This window comes from Coturnix japonica, chromosome 1, assembly GCF_054131305.1.
Source record: "Coturnix japonica strain WE chromosome 1, WE-NBRP24, whole genome shotgun sequence".
NCBI classification, from domain to species: Eukaryota; Metazoa; Chordata; class Aves; order Galliformes; family Phasianidae; genus Coturnix; species Coturnix japonica.
The window spans coordinates 19,430,500-19,436,594 of NC_140663.1; positions in this window are offsets into that span (position 1 = coordinate 19,430,500).

Genomic DNA, 6,095 nt, shown 5'->3' on the forward strand with positions numbered 1-6,095 from the left:
ATGTGCAGCGTTGCAGGGAATTCTCCTTTGCCTGTGCTGGGTAGGTGTCATCTAACACACTTAGATTTGTTTTCCCCTGAAATACAGACCTAGCACTTTGCCTGCATCCCTCTGCCAAGCTCAGAAGTTGTCATTTAAATTCTGCGTGATGCTTGAGGAGGTTCCAGTTCTGGGTTCATCTATATACAAACTGAGCACTTAAAATTTAATTTGGGTATTTCTATTTTGAAACTTGGCATTTTCATCAAACTATTCAGAATTATCATTTTTTGTGCTCTTTGTAGAGGCAGATTTCATCATTTTAGAAAATGCAACCTGTGACAAAGCTCACTGGTTACATCTGCTCAACCACAAAACCTTGAAGCTCTTGTGGCATTACTGTCAAGGGCAACTGGTCTGGGCTATCTACAAAGGTGACAGATGTTTATGCTTTTTCATGGTGGTTGTATATACAGCCAAAATGACTCATAATGTATTTCTGTGATTTTTTTAAATTATTATTATTTTATTGTATTATATTTCTTGTAGATACTTATTTACCCTTGTAAATTTACTTAAACATCTGAAGAAGAAAATAGGATGACGAACTGGCCTTGCCTCCCACTGTTGATGCTAGAGAGTTGTTTTTCATTGCTTCTTTTTAATAGAAGTCTGGAGGAGTGCAAACATTTATTAAGTGCTGAGTCCCAAACAAACAACCAGAGGCTTTATTTTATTTTTCCTTCTAAGTAACTTAAGTTGCTGCCCTTGTTTGAGGTAATCCCTTTGTTTCAAAGGTATCCCCTCGTTACTGTTTACAGCCATCTAGGGGGCAAGGTGCTGGTCTAGAAAGAGCAATCATTGAATCTGCTACAATCATGCTTATGTCGTCATTGGGAATTGCTCTTTCTAATACTTATTTTAATGATATTTGCATGGCTTTGTATATTTATGAGCTAAATTATCAAACTGGAGATTTGTTTCAGTAACTGAAGCAATTGTTTGCTCATACCTAAGACTGGCTCTAGCTAAGGGTTGTATAATTTAGTCTTTTCCTGAATTGTGGAGTTTTTATTGGAGATTGTTGCTCTAATTATTTTCCTTTCTTTTTCTTATGGTAGTTCACTGATCTAAATCCTTTATGCCAGGTAAAAGATCAAGGTAAAATGGTAGAATGTTAAACTTAAAGATTCAGAAATTTGAAGGAATAATATGGAAGTCATGGAAGGAGCTTACAGAATAGAAGCAAAATTGAATTGTAACAACCAACAAATATATAACATTAATTATTTTTCCTAAATGGAATTATGTTCTAAGGAAAACAAGTGGTGAATTTGGTTTCATAACTAGCTAAGAACCATAAACTTTGCTTCTCTTCTGCAGTAAGCCCCATTTTCCTTTCTGATGCAGAGCTATACATACATCCAAGACAAACTGCCTTCAATAAGTTAAATGCAGGATCCAATTGGATATATAGTGGCTGTTACCTCAGTGAAGGGTCTAATTCATGTTCCTTCCTCTTTTCAAGCCACCACCTCCTCTTAAGTCTGTAGAAACTTGATAGGTGAAAGCAGCCCACGTTAATTGAGATTCCCCTGAGGTTTTAAAAACACTGTGAAAATGGATGGCCAGACAAAGCCAGGAGACAACAAAATTTCATGAGTCTTTTTTTCTTAGGTAAGGACTTAAGTTAGGAAGTGGTGAACAGTTATTTTTAAAAATGAATAAATGAAAAGCTTTGGTGTTTTTGGTTAAACTAGAATTGCGGATTTCATTCAAAACTTGAAACAGTGACTGTGTCTTCAGGCAGTTTCAGAGATCTTGAAAATTGGTGGCGTGATACAAGGGGAGGCGTTTGATCAAGTCCTGCATTAGAGAAGAGGTTAGCAGAAGTCAGCTATTTTGCTTGTTTCTTGGTGGCAACCAATTGGTCATGCAGTGGGGGGACTGGAGGAACGAGTGAAAAAACTGGAGTAGGAAACAGATTATTCTTATTCTGGTTGGATGGGTAGGAGCACTTCAGGAAATAATTCATAGGCAAACCACTGTTCTTTGCTTTTCTGCCATGTTTCTTGTTGTTATTATTATTTTTTTCAATAACTTGTTTCAGCCAAAGCAATTATTGATTTTTGAATGACTAGATTAAATGTTTCTGGCAGCATCAAAACTGAAATTGTAAGGATTTCTCCCATATCGACGTATCAACCAGCTGACAGTGTGTGGAATAAAGACAGGCCATTTGTACAAGTAGTTTCTGAGAGTGAAGTGGTTGTGATTGCTGCCCGGGGAAAAATGCTCATAAAATAAATCAGTCAATATTTTTGCAGGAATTCTAAATTATGGAATGGTGCTTAAGGCTCACAGTTCAGCTTTCATAGGCAGTAGGTTACACATACAGTAGCATATTCTGGAAAAAAAGTATCTACATAAAAGACAGCAGAGGAAAGGAAGGTAAATTTTTAGACTAATTCAGTTACACACTAACTGAAGTCTTTTGTGGTGCAACAAAATATATTAAACATTCTTGGAGTGTTCACCAAGTTCAAAGTTCTGTTATACTTGAAATCTTCTGTAACGCCCCTGCTTTTGTGACAAACTATGGGACTATATCAAGCAATTCTTTAGCTTACAGGCTGCTTGATGACAGAATATTGCATGAGAATATTGTATGTGAAAGTATTACTATCTTGTTACAGTTGAGCATCTCCAAGGATGTTTATTCTTTCTTTTGAAAGCCTGACCCAAGATACAGAAGGCCGCCATTCATTATCCCCTATGTCTGTAGGCTGGCCACTTATCTCTCCTGGAAACATTTAACTGCTGATAAACTATTTCATTTTCTGTCTTGCCTATTGAAATTTAAACACTTTGGGACTGGTTTAGCTTTGCTATGGCAGTACACAGCGCCTGGTATATTGAGGTTTTCAAGTTCTCTGTCTGTGAAGTGATAATAAAGCAGTTTACTCTATTGTGGTGAGTTGCTTGCATTATAAAAATGATAATAGCTGGTACTATGCTTCAGATGATGTCAATGATACAGAAAAAACTGACCTGAGTGGATGCATCAGATGCAAACATTTGATCAGTACAAGATGATGCAGACCCATGTCTAGTTCTGAATATTACCAAAGAGGTCAGATTGTCTGTAGCTTAAGCCTGGTTTTTAGTGACAGCTGTAGATTGCAATGCAAAGAAGCCTTCAACTAAATGAAATCTTTAGGGAGGAGAGAATGAAGTTTTGTTTCACTCTGGTATTTTCAAGCTTGTCCTGATATACCAGATCTTTGAGAAAGAGAAAGAAAGAAAAGACAAAAAGAGGTAGAATAAACTATGCATCTTTTCTGCTACTGAGGTACTGCACTGGTAAGACCTTGGTCTGCCCTTTATAAGCCAGAATCAAGCAGCTGCTCTGCAGATCAAAGAAGGGCTGTATTGAAGATCTCTGTAAAAGCGTTTCAGTGTGCCTGTTGGTGCCCATGGGCATTAGTTGTGCCCTCTGCTGGCTGCACCCTCAGAGATTAGTGTGCTTCTTGATAGTTTTTCTCACTCTAGAGAAGAAAAACATAAGAAATGATTTAGGTATGGGTTGTTGCACTGGCAGAGTAGGGCAGATTGAGATTTTTAACTGAAGAACTCTGTGGTTTGGATACCGATGTTTGGGATATTTAGCATGATAACTGAAACAGTGCAATGGCCTTACAGACAGGCAGCCTAAGTCTGTACATTATTAGTCCAGTGCCTTTAAGAATTTGTTGGATCCAGTATTACAGTGCTTCATATTTTGTTGTGGCATTAATATTGTTATTATGTGACTTCAGGCTGCCCTCAGCCTCCCTTTAGATGGGTGGTTGTAAGGTGCCTGCCACAGGCAGTCATCACTGTACACTGGCAAGCTGTCATCTCCTCTCAACCTGTTAGTAGCCTGGGGGAGCAGCTTGCTCCAGAAGGAGATTGCCAACATATGGCATATTTCTTCTGCAGGACCTTGAAATTCTGTTGTATAAATATATTTTCTGAGATGGAAACAAAGTCAGAGAAAGGTGACTGCTTGTTGTCTGAGGTCCAATTGTGAAGCAGAAACAAAATACTTGATATTCAAAGTAGTGGTTCACGTTAATCTAAATAGTGTCTGTGTCAGACTACTAATCAATAAATACCTTATCAGTTGTAAACGAAGGGATATACAAGCATACACTAGAAAATGTTATCTAATTACTACTGGCAAAAGAGAACTATAATCAATGAATAGCGATGGTAGAAACACATTAGTGAACATAATGATATCCAAAGTTAATCCATTAAGGATGCTAATATTGATAGGTGTCCTTTACCTCCTTGCGTCTTCTTTCTCATATATGATGAGGGGAAAACAATTGGAGGAAGTTTCTGCAGTCCTGAGTGCTACTGACAGCAAAGAGAAAAGTAGCTGCTGAAGGTTTGGAACACCTACAGAAGATAACTCTTCTCTAAAGACTTTGATCTTTGACTGACAGACACAAAAGCTGAGGATTGCCTTGAATCCTTCATGTTTACCTAATTTCTCCTAAAGAAATATTTCAGTGAAGTATTTCCAGCAAAATAGAGGGGTTTGCAATAGCCACATTGCAGGAAACATTTAGATGTGGTAAGGCATGAAGTTAGATCAATTAACCTTTTGAATCCATTTCTAGTGCCCTGTATGCTGCTTTCCAGTAAGATGTTTACAAAAAAAAAAAATAATAATAAAATACCAGCAACCTTACAATGAAAGGACAGTAATAATGAGATTACTTTTTTTTTAAGAAAAATGAAGCCACAGTTTAATAAAGCTGTACATTTTTAAATGTATAAAATATTACTTTGGAATTAAACAAACAACTCTGCCCTGAAATCTCAGGTCCTAATCTTACAGGCTTTACATTGGCAGGAAGGGTATCTGGTAGTGTGAAAAGGCTTGTACAAATAGGCTGTGGAAAACCTTTGAAATATCTATGTTCTATTTGCCTGAAGGAAAGAATTTAGTTGTCTTCTTGAAGAGCTCATTGGTGCTTTGTAACTGAATATATTTTAAAATTATGTGACTGCCTGCTCTCTTGTTGCTTGTGTTAATATTGTGATGGATAGATACTGGTACACATCTAGTATGTGTCTAGGAGTTGTCTAGCATGTACTGCACCAGCTTGAAATCTTTGACACAATTCCTTTCTGATATATATTCAGCAGTGTATTTCAGTATGTTTCAAGGATTAACACAAATTTTCATAGAATCATAGAATCACCAAGGTTGGAAAAGACCTAAAAGATCATCCAGTCCAACCGTTCGCCTATTACTAATAGCTCCCACTAAACCATGTCCCTCAACACAACATCCAGTCTTTCCTTGAACACCCCCAGGATCGGTGACTCCACCACCTCCCTGAGCAGTCCATTCCGGTGCCTGACCACGCTTTCTGAGAAGTAACACTTCCTAATGTCCAACCTGAATCTCCCTTGCCGTAGCTTGAAACCATTCCCTCTGGCCCTATCACTAATGACACGAGAGGCCAACCCCCAGATCACCACAACCTCCCCTTCAGGAAGTTATAGAGAGCAATGAGGTCTCCCCTGAGCCTCCTCTTCTCCAGGCTGAACATTCCCAGCTCCTTCAGCGTCCCCTCATACAGTCTGTGCTCCAGACCCCTCACCAGCTTTGTTGCCCTCCTCTGAACACATTTTGCTGGATGCTTGGGATACTGTCACATCCTAGGCTGCTTGCAAAGTGGTCCTACTGGCCTGCCTCTCAGAATTTCTCTGCAAGTTCTTAGTTTTCAAACTGAGAAGCAAGAAACTGTACAGCAGGGACTAGGCTGTGGTTTCACTCATGTTCAGATTCTGTGAAACCCAACAGTCATCTCCTGTGAAAGTGCTAGTATCTTTCAGTGTCCCACAATAAGCAACACAACAAGCCAGATCCAGATCCTTCAGATAGAGAAACAGAATTTTAATGAAAACATTCGTACACATTGTAGAAGGGCACTGAAGGTGGTTGAACATCTTTCATTTCTTAAACCTTTTCATCGAACCCAGTTTAGAATTCCCCATTCCCTGAGTATTACCAGCCTGAGTTCTGCCTGGAAGGTAGAGGTGTGCAATAATGG